This window comes from Pinus tabuliformis, chromosome 3_2 (genome assembly GCF_031772625.1).
Source record: "Pinus tabuliformis cultivar Carrire ecotype Pingquan chromosome 3_2, CPIR1, whole genome shotgun sequence".
NCBI classification, from domain to species: Eukaryota; Viridiplantae; Streptophyta; class Pinopsida; order Pinales; family Pinaceae; genus Pinus; species Pinus tabuliformis.
In genome coordinates this window covers 252089550-252107295 of record NC_142302.1, presented here as the reverse complement: position 1 = coordinate 252107295, position 17746 = coordinate 252089550, and positions in this window count along the sequence as shown.

Here is a 17746-nt window from a genome sequence, read left to right as displayed (position 1 = left end):
TAGAACAACATGATGAAAAAGGACCCAATGTTTCCTTAAAGTAAGTAGATGAGGGGAAGAAACTTACTTGGAATGTGTCATATGTTTCGTTCCTTCTTTGTCTTGAATGCTCTAATCTTAGCTCCAACTACCAAAATTAGAACATGCACAATGAGACAACACAAGCCAAGAAACTACAAGATCTATGTAGCATCGTCTATCTGATTTATTCAATAGATTGACATTATATAAATATATAAAATAACCACATTACATATAGGAAAACAAAATAACTCTTTGTATTGATATAAATGGAGTGAGTTACAACCATAAATAGGTGTCAATCTTGTAGAAGAGCTCCTTCGAGTTCTTGACTTGTCCTTCCTTTGTCACAAAGTGTACCTCTAATCACCCTAAATGCATGAAAGAATGATTCCCACAACAACAACAAGAGGGTAGAATCACTCTCCAAAAGCCAACCTCTTGCATATGCAAGGTTGTAAATATATAGAGGAGCGGGGTAAGTTGGGAGTTCTTATCCTTTTACCAATCTTGGGATTGAGATCCACTCTTAATGGGAGGATTAGATCAAAAGATAAGGGATGGAAACTCCAAGGTAGGATAGGATAGGATTCGAGTGTTTTATCTTAGGTAAATGGTTACAACAGATCTTGGAAGCTTCTGGAAATAGAGGCTTCAGGATTCTCTCTCCTTTTCTGACTTTCTAAACCCAGCACAAGTGCAAGGAGAGAAAACTATAGGTGATCAATGTAGGCCAAAGTGGAGTAACATGTAGGTGAACGTTGTCCAACAAGAGGCCAGGGTCCATTGGTCCTAAAAGTGGCTCAGATGATGCAATTTAGGGTAGAAACTTTGGGGAACGAGAGAGTCATGCATAGGGATTTGTGAAATGATGATGTAAGGGGGGAATGGGATGTGAATGATCCAATTATGAGGATGATTGATCATATGAGACAAAATAGTCTATAACAGAGTGCCCCCTAAAGTGAAAAGTCAGAGATGATGGGTGATGACTGAAGTGATTTACCTTGTGACAAGTTGGGATCAAGAAAAACTGGTGAGAATGTCTCCTGTTACAATACATATACATTGTGATATCTCTTTTACTGAGGGAGGTATACCCATACTCAGAACATAATCTAACATTACATGTACAATGATCAAACGACATATCCATAGAAGATTGATAGTTGACCCATGACCAGATAACTGTCAGTATGATCATACGCATCATACATTATGATCTCTATATAATCTTGAAATCATAGCCCGGATGGCAGAAACTAGATATGAGGTCTTCTATCTCGTTCACACAAACAAGAAATGTACGAGTCTAACCATGTGAATCAATGAGCTTAGGGTGAACATGGTAAACACCATATTATTACCATTCGATGATGTAAGTTGTTAACAGATGCGAGAGAAACCACCGATGATGTTAATGGCTCTCAAGGTACTCAAGTAAAATTCATATGGTGTGAATATATGAGTTGATATCGAACACCACACACAATCTTTCAATCGAAGGACATTGATGTAAAGCTGTCACCGAGAGCAGAAACTTTACATTAATGTATGCAAGCACCAAGGTACCGATGGGTTTTTCTAAGTCAAATTCCTGGATAATGTGTTCATGTTGATAGGAAGTGACCTCTCACAGAAGTTCCTTGATGTATCCCCCATCAACAACACGAAACAGGTATCATGATTGAGATAGAATGATCAAAATGATGGTGATATGGAACTGGATTAGGAAAGGAAAACATGGAATGAAGGCTTAAGAGTCTTGTAATGGATAACAATTGAATGAATTCTCTTGAACATAATGACAACACTGAAATGGAGTTGGCAGCATTGACCGAGAACGGAAATGGAGGTTCTGTGAAAGTATGATGAACCGAAAGACAAGCAGATTGCCCAACCCAATAGCCATGGAGATGAAGTGGAATATTGCCATGTTTAAGAGTGAATCATTTCCATTAACAAATGGAGTACCATGTTTTCCCAATTTCCCCAACCATACTTGATTGTACATCTTTCTTTTGTTAACAAGCTTGAGGAGGATACCATATGATTGATCTATAAGTCCATCCTTCAGATGAATCACTTTGAGTATATTTAACAAACCTTGAGAAGGAGTGGCTTGGTCTTGTCATGTCTGACAAGTTCATCATTGTTTTATGTTTTAACGAGTCCATTGAAGGTAAAACTTGACATATTTTTCATATTTAGAGAGTTTGAAAAAGAGGCGAAAAAGAAAACTCCAGATGTCCATTTTCATAGATAATCTCTTAGGTCCAAAAGGGTAGAAACCAATACCCAAGAGAACCTCTTAGGCATGTTAGAATAAGGTTTTCCTTTTTCATATTTAGTCTATCTCAGTCTAAAAAAGGTTTAATCTATACTCAGTGGACGTCTTTTCATTTACATTTACGAGTTCGAAAAGACCAATGCTTGACAATATTTTCATGTTTTGGGAGTTTGAAAAGAGTTGAAAGAGGACTTCAAGGGGTTTCTTTTTTGTAGGTTTAAAGAGAATTAAATAGAGATAAAAGTATGCTCTTCGGTAAAAATCACATGTGTAAATCACAACAAAATCCGTTAACAGTTGTCGACCTGCTTAGAACAACACAAAAAGGATTAAACATACGTGTTTCATAGTAAAAATGAATCATCACAAGGCAAAAACATTATATATGAATAAAATAACGAACGATAAGACCATATATACTCAAAATAATTGTTCATTTTTACCATTTCACATTTACCTCTAACAATGAGATTTCTGAGTACTTTTACCCTCGATCTTCTACAACAAATTGTGGCCAATCTAGTGGGATATTTTGAGTACGTCGCTTCCAAGTAGGAGCTAAAACCTTTCTCTTTCTTTTAGTGGTTCCATTTTGTGACTTCAAGCAAATTTTTAGAGTTTTTGATGGTATTAAGGTTCCAAATTTTCACCCTAGGACCAACAGAGGCGCAGAGGGCTGAAAAGTCAAGTGCACATAAGTAGTCATGCATTGCAAGCAGAGGTGAAATGCTTTGGTTTTCTCTTCTGGGGTGCATTGGGTGCAAATATAAAGCTTGTTTATCCATTTTTCCTTACAACTTGATAGGTTTTTTTGCATGAAAAGGATCCTAATGCATCTCTTTTTGATGTTTCAAGGGTTCATCAACAAAAAATGGCTTTCATATGGAGAGAAAGAGAATATGCGGAACATGATTTAAATGTAGCAAATGATCCTACTACCCTCCAGGCATTAAAGAATTATGGATTAATAAAATTCTTCTAGATTCCTTGTATGCGACAACAGATGGAATTTTTGAAATACTCTGTTCTTTCATGGGATGTTCATGAACAAGAACTTTGGTTTGGGGAACATCTACTTGAGATAAAGGTAGAGGATATCTAATTTACGATAGGACTGTCCATGAAGGGTGCCCCCATATCTCTCCTAGGTGGGAGAATTGGTAGGGGGATAGTGAAAGATTATATCGTCACCTATTGTAAACCTCGAGCACAACCAACAAAGTATGGAAAGATCAATATAAAAATGTGACCCAGTTAACTTTGAGAACAATCCTATTCATTATCGCAATATTGGAAGGTAGCTCCACATTACATGTGGCAAGAAAATCATCTATGCACTATGAATTAGAGTGTTTGGAACCAACACTCTTCAATTGGAGAAAAGGAGTTCTGGTCAACATGAAAGAACAACTGACTAAGGAAAAATAAGGAAAACTTAATAACTTTGGATATGGTGTGATCTTATTTTCTTTTGCATTACAACAGGTTCCATTAATTCAGCCTTAATATATCATACTTGAGCCTATCGATCCAGGGGTGCCACAGATGAGGAGGTGGATAGATCACATGTCCTAACATGCAGGGTTGTCGACCATCAACGTTTCACTAACCTTCCTCAGATGGCTGCGCAAGCAGTTTATCATGATCAATTAATATCATTACATAGCCATGGATTTTCATGATGACCCCGAGCTCGTGCTTTTTAGGGGTGAGGAATGGGGTGCTTCAGGTAAGAAATTTTGACCTTTTAAACTTTGATAATTTTACATTTTTTTTGTATTTTTTGATGTTTCTGGGACTAAATTATTGATGTTTCATGTAGATGCTGGACCAATTATACCTATTAGTGCTTCATATCTCTAACGTGTAGAAGAATGAAAACAAGAGGTGAAAGTAGAACCAATATGGGTTGCTGTAGTGGGACAGGATATGCTACGGGATCCAGATGTAGCAAAGGTCCTATAAGAGGTAGAGCGCGATATGGAAGGGTTAACACATGGAATTAATGATACCGTGGTCAACCAACTTCCACTGCGACTTCAACAATATACCATAGGAGTTCCTAGTCATATCAGTTGACTACTGCGCAAGATGGCTCATGTAGTGTCATTCTATCATGAGCACCTTTGATCATGTCTACTTAGATCTTACATGTAGTTTTTCATATGGGCGATGTATGCCATATGTGTCTCGGGCACAAATTTTATAAAACAAAAATTATATATATATATATATATATATATATATATATATAAATATATATCTATCTATCTATCTATCTATATATATATATATATATATATATATATATATATATATATATATATACATATATTCAATGTTTTTTAGCTTTCTATTATATTTTCAATATAATGTGATGTGAATTGAAAACTAATTACATTTGTTGCAAATGTCTATCTAAAACATGATTAGCTAGGGCATCTGTCAATGCATTTACATTTCTAGAAATGTGTTCATATTGTATGAAATTTAAATGTCTTTCTACAAAATGTACTCTTAAAACCATGCGTAAGATGGTGGGAATTGTAACTGAAAAGATACTGACAAGTTGTAGTACTACGACTTGTGAGTCAAGTCTGACAACTAAACAATGAATACCATATGTAATAGTATTAGACAATAGCTCGAACACTATGTTAACTCAACAATGTTGTTGGTGGAGTGACCAATACAAATCCCTTGCAGAATCACTAACTCGGCACTTGGAGCAGAAGATAGGTTCCGAGTAATACGACCAGCACCATCAGCATAATCGATAAAAGTTTCAAGGGATACTAACATATGAAAATCAAACGTAAAAGAGAATCAACAGAAACCATGTAAAAATATAAAACTACACACCGCAAACACATCCAACACACCTATAGGAAGTATGTACATAGTGAAAACTACACTTGAGATCAAGCATAGTATTTTTTGAGGTATAACCCATTTGTAGGCTGTGCCAAGGGAACTCCATCAAAATCCAGTAACTTGTAGACCCCTTTTGCAAGGACTCGCTAGACAATATGTGGACCTAGCCACATGGGTTGAAACTTTCCTGCACCTAATTTATCAGATTCATGGTCATATAACAGAACAAAGTCTCCTTCCAAGAAGACACGAGGCTTGACACTCTTGTCATACTGTGCCATGATGCGTCTTTTATGAGCTTCATTAGCTAAAGCAACATTGTACAGGGTTTCATCTAATTGAGTTAGATGTAAAAGATGCTCTCCTCCTCTACGAAAGTGGCAGGAAGAACTTCAATAGCTAGTTTGAATAATGGAAGTTCACATTCATTTGGGAGGATAGCTTCTAAACCATATGCAAACTGAAAGGGTGTGAATCTAGTAGCCGTCTTGATTAAGGTTTGGTATGTCCACAAAGCAGGGTAAATAATTTAATTCAAGTATGATTTGTGGGCCCTTACTATGCGTTCAAGCGTCATGTTAAGTGTTGTACCTTTGAGATAGTAGTAGGTCAGCTACCAATGCCAGAGCATCTAAAATAATTGTTTTGGGGTTTTTGGTTTTAATTTTGGAAGACCAATGAATGAAGAAAGATGTAGAATTGAAGTAATCAATCCTTTGGGTTATATTAATATCTCAGCACAGGGCTGTTATAAAGCTTTACACAGTGATATAGATAAAAAATAGTGGTGAGTAGAAGCCAACAAAATTCTGATTATCACAGTTTCCAGACTATAAAACAGAAAAATCATAAGTTGGAAAACATTCTAAAGTATGTTCCAAAGGTTTAAGGTAGTATACTTAAGCTTACACAAGATGTTGATGATTTATTGATTAGAAGGGATTAGCTAAATAGATAGTTCATTAATCCATTCTCTTAATAGATGATCACTTCAGGAGATTATAAGAATTAATTGAGACACAATTATTCCTACCTAGATATCTCTATAAGTCATAAGCATATGAAGAAAGACATAATGATTGATAATTGGAAAAAATTACAGGATAACAAAAAAAGTGTAAAAACAAATTCAGAATCCTCTGCTTTGTATTAAGGTTCCAGAAAGACTGAGCACATCATGTGTCTATAAGAGCTTCTTTCAAAAGTGGCCTCCAGGTTCAAAGTAGAATTAATGGTCAAGGCTTAACAAGCAATGAACAATGAATCTTGAACTTCGAACCCATAACATCTCGAGAAGAGAGTTATTTATATAATAATGAAACTAAAAAAATCCTAAAACTGATGAATATCTATTCTAGGAAAGGAAAGATCTTCATCAAAGAAGATAGGGGAAACTATTGAACTACTTCTTGCTATCCCTTTTATTTAGGTTGTGCTGGCTTTACTATTTGATATTTTTCCCTTTAAGATGCTAAATTGTTTGAATCCTTTGCACTGGGTTGATTTCTTCATTTAATGTTTCATCTGATACTCTTTAAACTCTGTAAATATCCTTTAACCCTGCTGAGTAATCTTTACTGTTTCTTTTTACCTTTACTGTGCAATCTAGGTTTTTACTGTGTTTTTCAAGAGTAAGTCACTTTAGGTTTTCTGTTACAGGGTAAAGTAAATTGATATGATATTCATATTTTCCTTCCAACTGTACACAAGCTTTTTCTCTGTAAGCTTGGAACAAAATCTTTACCTGCAAAACACAGAAACTGTTAAGAAAAACAAGGTGACAGAGAAGGTCTTCAATGGCTTTATTTGAGCTTGAAAGACTATTGGAAGGAGTCCATAGCATATAGGAAGGTAGAAATATGGTTTTATTGGCCTCAAAGGCTTATGGAGGCTTTGTTGTGTAAAACAAGAAAAAATAGATCAAAATGGTCATTTTGGCATTTAAACGGGAAAAACAGTTTTCTTTTGAAATATGGCGCGATAATGAACAGTAACTATTTTGTCGTTTTGTGGGAGGCGGTTTTGGTTTTCATCACATCGCTTATGAAGCGTGGGCAGTTTTGGGAAGCGTTCACCCAATATGATTTAAAGCCTGACACGTAGCAAAGGAGGATGATAGAATATCGCTTTTTGGGTGGGTAATGCCAGTACAAAGAGTCAACCCAAAATTTGCCAAGGGCTATTGGATTTGGATGTATGTGCTCGGACAGTGATGGAGTCAAAGAGTAGTACTTAGGGTATGAATGATTAAATATGGCGGTAATGGCTTTATTATGAGTTAAAACTGTGATAAGCAGGGTTAAATGGGGGTTTAGTTATTTCTTTTTTTAAATCATAAAAAACGATTTAACAAAGAAAAACTTTGCAAAACACATATGGCGGACTTGAAATAATATAAATGTGGGCAGATAATGATATTGGGTCCAGGCTAATCGCATATTGCAAGGAATGTGATAGGTGCTGGATGTGACATGGAAATAAACCATATATGATATGTGATCAGGTCTGGGTTCCAATCGCAATCGAAGATCACAATGGCAGAGAGTATTGCTATTAGCCAGGACTTGCGATGGAGGCGGATGTGATATGGATATGAAATATGATATATTTGGTCGGGTTCGAGTCCATCATTGATCGCATATCGCAATTGGAGAAGAGAGCATGCATATGAAAGGCTTCCGATGCGACAATATTGCGATGCGATATTAAAATACATAGTTTTATTATAAAAGTAAGGTTTTGGGTTATTTTATAAAGGAGTTAACATATATGGGAAAGGGAAATTTAAGGGTTTAATACTATAGTTAGTGTTAATATGGAAATATAGGCGGAAAAAGGGAAATATGCACGAAAAGGGGAAATATAGGTGGAAAAGGGGAAAATACTATGTATTATGCTTTTTATGAGTTTATTTGCTTTTCATATATATGTATCAATACTTAGGGTAAACACCTTTTTGTGGGTTTTTCGGGTAATAGGGGATTTACATGGGATTTCACTTTTCCTAGGCAAAAAGGGTTTTGATTCTTTTTGATTACCTTTACTAGACTTTTGTTTGATGACTCTGCAAGGCCATTACCTTGAGGGTAGTATGGAGTTGAGTGATGTAGAAGAATCTGATATTTTTGGCAAAAGTCAATCATTTTAACACTACAAAAAGTTGTTGCATTATGAGTGACAATTTGAGTTGGGCAACCAAATCTAGATAAGGTATTCTCCTCAATAAACTTAATTACTACTGAATCAGTAGCATTTCTGACTGGAATTGCTTCCACCCACTTAGTAAAGTAGTCTGTTGCAGTGAGGATACATCTATGTTGATTACTTGAAGTGGGGTGAATCTCTCTAGTAAAATCTAATCCCTATTGAGAAAAAGCCGCTGAAACTATTGATGGAACGAGTGGAAGAGCTGTTAATTTTTGTTTACTAGAAAACATTTGACAAGGAACAAACCTCTTACCTTTGGCCCTACTTGTAAGAAAAATGTGGGCCAATAAAATTGTCCCCTTAGAATCTTGTATGCTATTTCTCTCCAAGCATAATGTCCCCCACAAAATCTTGTATGAAACTGATCAATTATTTATTCAGTTTCTGATTTTGTTAAACATAATAACAAAATATTTAGTGGACCTTTCCAGTATAAATTTGCGTTTATAATGCAGTATTTGACTGATTTTAACTTAAGAGTTTTACACTGGGTTTTGGAGAATGATGCTAGACATTCAAAATGGATCAAGAAATTCACAATATCTTGATACCAATTTGACAACAAGAATTTTTCATCAATGTGTATAGGAATGATCTACTTTGAAGGTAGAGGTTCTTATGGATTCTCCCATTTAGGAGGAAAGGAAGGTTCTTGTGGATTCTCCCCTTCTGCAAGGAGAGAAGGTTCTTGTGTATTCTCCCCTTCTGCATGAAAGGAAGGTTCTTGTGTATTCTTCCCTTGTATTTCTAAAATAGAATTGATTCCAAGAACTTTGCAATTGGATTCAGCTAGAAGCTTGGATAATCCTTGACATTTTACTAGCTTGGTAGTCTTGATAGTTAGATCAAACTCTAGAATTTGAGTGATCCATCTACCTCTTTTCCCATTAGAGTTTGGTTGAGTTAGGACATTTTTCACAACACTATTAGGGACATAAGTAGTAATAGGTGAATGTATGACATACATTCTGAATGATTTCAAGGCTTGAATGAGGGCATAGGCTTGCTTCTCAATGATTTCGTACTTAAGCTCAACATCTCTCATAACCTTGCTGAAAAAGGCTATGGGTTGGTCATGGGAATCTTCATTTTTCTGGAATAGAATAGCAACAAGGGTTGTTTCAGAGGCAAAAGAGAAAATACTAAATGGATTAGCATAATCAAGGCTAGATAAGGTGGGAACTTCAGAGATTTCCCTTCTTATTTGTTCAAATGCATGCCTAGAAGAGGTAGTCCATTTGATTTCATGGTCAATTTGGAGCATGTCAGTTATATCTTTTACAATCTCTGTATAATTTGGAATAAACCTCCTTAGAAAATTGATCTCGCCTAGAAAAGCTTGAATATCCTTCTTGTTTCTAGGTAAGGCTAATGTTTCAATGGCAGATACTCATTTGGGGTTAATTACCACTCACTCCTTTGAAATTATATGGCCCCACAGTTTTCCTTCTTTCACAGTAAACAAGGACTTCTTAGGTTTCAAAGAATCAAAGAAGTTTTCAATCGAATCCCATACTTCATTTCAGTAGGACCTAAGTCAGGTAGTAGTAGGTCAGCTACCAATGCTAGAGCATCTAAAATAATTGTTTTGGGGTTTCTGTTTTTAATTTTGGAAGACGAATGAATGAAGAAAGATGTAGAATTGAAGTAATTAATCCTTTGGGTTATAATAATATCTCAACATAGAGCTGCTATAAAGATTTACACAGTGATATAGATAAAAAATAGTAGTGAGTAGAAGACAACAAAAAATATGATTATCACAGTTTCTAGACTGTAAAACAGAACAATCATAAGTTGGAAAACCTTCTAAAATACGTTCCAAAGGTTCAAGGAAGTATACTTAAGCTTACACAAGATGTTGATGATTTATTAATTAGAGGGGATTAGCTAAACAGACAGTTCATTAATCCATTCTTTTAATAGATGATCACTTCAGGAGCTTATAAGAATTAATTGAGACACAATTATTCCTACCTAGATATCTCTATAAGTCATAAGCATATGGAGAAAGACATAATGATTGATAGCTGGAAAAACTTACAGGATAACATAAATTATGTAAAACCAAATTTAGAATCCTCTGCTTCATATTAAGGTTCCAGAAAGACTGATTACGTCAAGTGTCTAGAAGAGCTTCTTTCAAAAGTAGCTTCCAAGTTCAAAGTAGAATTAACAGTCAAGACTTAACAAGCAATGAGAAATGAATCTTGAACTTCGAACCCATAACATATCGAGAAGAGAGTTATTTATACAATAATGAAACTAAAAAATATCCTAAAACTGATTAATATTATTCTAGGAAAGGAAAGATCTTCATGCAAGAAGATAGGGGCAGCTATTGAACTGCTTCTCGTTGTCCCTTTTATTCAGGTTGTGCTGGCTTTGCTGTTTGATATTTTTCCCTTTAAGGTGCTAAATTGTTTGAATCCTTTGCGCTGGGTTGATTTCTTCATTTAATATTTCATATGATACTCTTTAAACTTTGTAAATATCCTTTAACCCTGCTGAGTAACCTTTACTGTTTCTTTTTACCTTTACTGTGCAATCCAAGTTTTTACTGTGTTTTTCAACAGTAAATAACTTTACATTTTATGTTACAGGGTAAAGTAAACTGATATGATCTTCATATTTGTCTTCCAACTATACACAAAATTTTTCCCTGTAAGCCTGGAACAAAAGCTTTACTTGCAAAACACAGAAATTGTTAAGAAAACAAGGTGACAGAGAAGGTCTTCAATGGCTTTATTTGAGCTTGAAAGGCTATTGGAAGGATTCCATACCATATAGGAAGGTAGAATGATGGTTTTATTGGCCACAGAGGCTTATGGAGGCTTCGCTGTGTAAAACAGGCAAAAACAGAGCAAAATGGTCATTTTGGCGTTTAAACAAGAAAAACAATTTTCTTTTGAAATATGGCGCAATAGTGAACAATAACTATTTTGTCGTTTTGCAGGAGGCAGCTTTGGTTTTCATCGCACCGCTTATGAAGCATGGGAAGTTTTGGGAAGGGTTCACCTGATATGATTTAAAGCTTGACAAGTAGCAAAGGAGGTCGGTAGAATACCACTTTTCAGGCGGGTAAAGCCCATACAGAGAGTCAACCAGAAAGTTGCCGAGGGCCATTGCATTTGGATGTATGTGATTGGATGATGGTGGAGTGAAGTAGTAGTATAGAGGGTATGAACAATTAAACATTGCGGTACTCGCTTTATTATGTGTTAAAACTATGATTAGTGGGGTTAAATTGAGATTTATTTATTTCTTTGTTTAAAACATAAAAAATGATTTAACCAAGAAAAACTTTAAACACATATGGCAGACTTGAAATAATATAAATATGGGAAGAAAATGATATTGGGTCTGGGCTAATCACATATCGCAATCACATATTAGCATAGGATGGCGCATCGCAAGGAATGCAATAGGTGCCAAAAGTAACCAACACGTAAATTTTTCTGGCTGGTAGCATAACCAGATAAATGTCTACCACATGCCCCAGAGTGGAATTCCTTTAATACTTTCTCGACCTCCTCTAATGTGAGGAAACTTCTTAAAATCATATCAATACCATGACAGTAAATGGTGTCACCGATAATCATGTAATTTTGAGCTTGGTAATGAATATGTCGTTGCTCTGAGTGAGAGCTATTAGAATGGAAAGTGTGGATCTAGAGATAAATCAAGAAATATCCATACCATGGGTGATATGATGAGATCAGAAACAATGACTCATCAGGAATAGAATATTGAGATGTAGATTCTGAATGAAGGGAAGGGAGATCGCACATTAGTTCTGTGAAAACTAGGGATTTGTTCGACTTGGATTTGATGAACTCCAGGTCGAATTCTTGTAAGATGATAATCCATTTCGAGTATTGTCCCCCTAGAAATGGACATGACAAGATGTATGTCATAGAGTTGCAATCTGAAACGACCATAGTTTAATGAATCAGGATGTAATGGTGAAACCTTTGGATGACTTGAACGCCCACCAAAACTAACTTTTCTACATGAGAATATCAAATCTCAGTATTGTTAAGATTTTGACTCAGGTAGAAATGGGGTTTTCAGTTCCTGAATCATCTTCTTGGATCAATACCATTGCTATAGTACAAATGGCAGCAACAAGGTATAGGAAATAACCACACTGATAGTCAGGTGGGTATAGAAGAGATACTCGAGCTAGAGCATCTTTCAGGGCATCAAATTCTTTCTGAGATGCGTCATCCCAATGGAAGGGAACCCATTTTTTCAACAAGTAAGTAAATCCCTTGGTCAATTCAACATAATTAGGGATGAATCTCCGTATAAAGTTGGCTTTCCCTTGGATTATTTGTAACTGCAAAAGAGAAGGTGCAGGAAAATCAACAATTTCTTGTACCTTCAATGGATCAACATGAATTCCTTGTTTCATTATAGTGAAACCTAAGAGTCAACTAGGACTAACACAAAACACACATTTGTGTGGGCTAAGTCGAATGTTATAATGTCTATAATGAAGGGAAATAGACCAAAGATGCATCAGGTGGTCAGTATGATTTTTTGAGTGAGCAACGAGGTCAACCAAATATGGTTGAACAATGTGTTTGATATCATAAAAAGCGTAATCCATGTGACATTCAAACGTGGCCCCACCATTCTTTAAACTAAATGAGACTTTCCTATAGGAGAAAGTGTCCTATAGACAAAGAAAATAAGTTTTAGGTTGGTTCACTGGGAGAATGTTGATTTGATTATAGCCTGAAAGTCCATCCATAAATGAATAAATTTTGCAGCCAATGTAGTCGCCAAAAATCTAGTCAATAAATAGGGTGGTATGATATCCTTTGGAAATGCATGATTCACATCACGATAATTAACAGACAGTCGAATAGTTCCCTGTTTCTTCATGACAAGAAGTACACTCGACACCCAATCAATTAAAGGAAGAGGGTATATGAAACCAGCTCAAATGAACTTTTCAACTTCAACCTTAATACCACCAGCCTTCTTGGGATGGGTTGCCAAACTATTTTAGCATCTGGATACATCTTAATTTCATTTACAACTATACTTGGGTCGATACCTAACATCTCTTCATAGGTCCAGGAAAAGACATCTCGGAACTCACGAAAAAGGGATCGATAAGCCTTGATCTTGGATGGAGAACAAGATGCTCCAATGTGTATATTTTCAACAACACCTTCCTTAATGGAAATGTCAAGAGACATTGTTGGTTCAATATTTGACGAGTTCTTTTTCGAGTCGACCTCATGAGTAGACATAGAATTCGTAAAACGTTTGATAGAATTGGGCAAGTATATATCACTGAGACTATCGTCAATGGAATCGGGTAAGGAGGAACGATCATGATGTTTGTCCCACAACGCCTCGGCTGACATCATGATTTCCATGATGTTTTTGTTGGTAGGGAATACAGACAAGAAAGGATCAAAAGACATACCATAGTCCAACAAGTTGTCTACCCAGTTAAGAGAATCAAAAGAAGAAACTGCACAAGCTGAATAAATGCCTTCGTAATCTAGCTCAATGGGGCTTAGCAGAATTTAGTTGCCAAAACTTTGGATGTCAGTTTCATTTGGTAGAATCCATGGATCAAGTAGGATAGTAGGAGATGATATCATGTTGATATAGGCTACCAAAGATGAGTTGTCAGGAAGGAGAGGAGGAGGGAGTGAAAAGGTCCCCATAAGTGAATAATCCTTCAATAATCAAACTCCGACATGCTGATATGACTGTAGGGTTTCCCCCACAAGAGGGACACTTCTAGTAATATATGAATCAAAGGAAAAAATGTAAGTTGGTCTATGGCTAACCACAACTTTATTAGGAAAGGCAATCATATGAAAGTAGGTCAAGATGACAACATCCATGGGATAAACCCACTTACATCCTAATAGAAGATTGTAATCGAGAGGTCCTTCAATAACTTTGACTTCTATGAACACAATTTTTCCCACTAATTTAACTTGCAGGGTGTTCAAAATCCCATAATTTTTGTATGTTTTCCTATCAAAGGATTTTAATGTAGTAGGTGATTGACTCAGTTGAGGAGAACTAATCACCTTCTAGAAAGACATGGACATAATGAAAATCAAGGCTCCTTCTTCCAGGATAGAACGATGAATATTCTTACTATGAATGATGACTTGGATTATAAAATATAAATGAGGTGGAAGTTGAGCGGTATAGTTTTCGTGAGAGAAAAATAACAAGGTTGGAATAGGATGGATCCACACATCCGATAGTTGAAAGTATAGCCCTCTTTTGGGTGTGACAGTTCTGCAACACCTAAAGAGTTGACATAGCTAATGGAGACTGAGCCAAGCCTTCAACTATGTTATAATTCTGAGCGGCTCTTGCACAAGGGTTAAAATCTGACTTATGAATAACTCCCTTTGGAGGTTTAATAGTCAATTTAGTAGGAATCTATAGCGAAGTGGGACCTAATGAGGATGGTGTCAAACTGGCAAGTTGATTAGTAGCCTAACTGTTTCATAGATTCACATTACCATAATCCTTATTTCGAATAGTTACGAAACCATCAGACCTCGGATTTGAAGAGGAAAGCATCAAAACCATGTTAGAGGAAGATGGGTCTCGAGCAACCATATGAGTCTCTTGGTTAGGAAACGGGTCGGTGAACACTGTAGGAGAAGTGAAGGAATTAAGAAATTGATTCACTTAAGTGTGTTGAGGAAAATCACGTGTAAAGTGATCCTCATTGCAATTCAAGGAATGATATCGAGGCTTTTGTTTCTCATCAGAAGACGAGTTTGTTTGTTTATCCTGCGGAGAGGGATCTTTATTTTTCTTACCTTTTCCTTTCTTCTTTTTTCCAAGTTGTTGTTGATCCTTACCTTCATAAGATGAAATTGCATTTACCTCATAAGAAGAAGCCACAAGAGGGTGGGATTGAGGGTTTTGAGCAGATGTGAGTGGAGTAATGCCAGATGGTTTACTCATTGTCTAAGAGATGGTAGAACCAATAATGAAATAAGAAGCATGTGATTCCTTACTAGGAAATAGAGGAGGAACAATATTCGAAGGTCTTAAAGTGTTTGGTATTTTATCGTAGAGCATGCGAGATTGGGTAAAAACCAAACCCAAATATTGCACATGAGAAATTACTTGCTCTTCAGTCATGACTCCACCTTTGACCACATCTTCTGTTATAGGCACTAACAAAGATTTGGTAAACCATTGAGAGATTAAATTTGTGAATTAAACCTCTTAATATTTAATTGTCAATTTGGGCTCGTAAACACGAGTTTCACTACACTTCTTGATTCAGTTTGTAGGTCAGCGCTTTAAGGTTTCCTTTATATTGATCAGCTAAGGAATAAAACACACAAATTCTTATGAGCTATCACAAGAAGAATTAATAATCAAATTTAACTTGAACAATTAAAATATTTGTAAATTTGACCTATCTTGTCATTGGACTGGAATATAGATTCAATGAAAGCCTAATTGTCATAAGTTCTAATTCGAAAAAAATGCCTGGTTTCAACAAACTTCATTTTTCAATCCAACAACTGAACACTTCATTCAAAAACCAAAATACCCTGATTCTAGCTTTCACAAGTCATACTTGAAAGAAATTGAGGAATTTAATCTAAATGCATCTGTAAGTTGATCTTATGTTCACACAATCAATTTTATGCTTATTAATTGTTTCCTCACTCAAACCCTAGGATGAGACACTTCACACTAATTCCATTATCTGAATAACAAACAAGAGATTGCAATATCAAAACTGTTTGAAATGTTTGTTTCACACACTTATCAACAAAAGTGGACAACTCAGCCTTTCACGCTCGATCTACGATCTACTCTATGGAAATTTCATTCATCAAACCCTAATTCTACTTTTCAAACTAGTTGAGATAAACCTAAACTATTTAAGCATGCAACTGTACTCAAGAAATCAGATTACAATTGTAGTTGACATCAATCAAATCATTAAACTGAATTCTGGCAAATTTACTCGAAAGCCTTCAGCAATTAGGTTGAACTCACACCTACACCTATGATCTGGTTTTCATTCTTATTTTTGATGAAAATTTTGGAAAATGACATTGAACTAAGGTCACAACGCATCCCTCAAAATCAGTTTTGTATGCTAAATCGCACTATGTGAATGGAATGCATTTTCGATTTAGATGCTAAGGAGATAGAGTTATAAATCTACTATTAGATTTCTCCTATCCTATTCTAATTAATTCATAAGGGTTTAAACTAGATACATTCAACCATGCTCCATTCATTCACATTGATCAATCACAAGGTTGCATTTTTAACCAACTCGTTTGCTAAAAGGTTTACAAGGGTATATGCCAGATGCAAAATTCTTTCGAATAGTGAGATCTAAAATAAAGTTTTGGTAAGAAAGCAATGGTGGCAAGGTTCGAATAAGAAGTAGAACTTGTAAAAGAGAACAAAATCGCACCTAAAACAATTATTTTTAGAACTTTCACTTATGAAAATATCTAACTAAAGATTGACATATGAAATCATTTCTTCAAAAGGAACACAAATCAATCACATGGAAAAATAAAATCGATTTTTCAGAAACAATTGTAAAAACAAGAATTTAATCAAAAACACCTACAAATTACCTCTATCTATTCTTACATGGGCTGATTCGGTTATGGTAGGCCCTTTCCGCTCCGAGAGAGCTTAGAATTTACAAGACCTAGCTACACTTTCAGCAAACTATCTCAGGAATTCATAAAATCCACAACACTCCACAACCAAATCAGTAACTCATCATGACAATCAGAACCTCGGCTTCCATTAACAGAGAATTAAATCACGGTCTTCAAGTCTTGATAACCAAAATCTAAGTACAATATCCACCCCGTAAACATATCACATGTTTCAGCCTTTATAGGCATCGTGGCTTTCACAATTAGCATTAGTTTTGTTACATAGAAGGGCGTTGGAAACCAACGATATGGAGATCCATGAATGAATCATATTTATCACTAAAATCCTCTAATTTTTAAGTGTCCTCTTCCTATCAAAACCATATTTTGATATAGAAGTTGTCAACTAAAACCATTCAACAAAATCCAGTCCCAAATTGACCTAATACGTTCACATTCAGAAATGATTCTCATTCGAATATTCCCCTGATGATAAGTCCTTCACGAAGAAAAAATTTGGCAAACAAATTTTGAAGATATATGAAACATGGTGCTATGAACAAAACTCATGTCTCTAAATTTCAACATTCTACCCAATTTGATCAGAAAAATCATTTTTTCACCTACAACAATTTCGTACTCAGCTACCTAGAAACTAGTTAAATTTGACTTGTGGAGACTTCTGGCAATAAAATGCTTC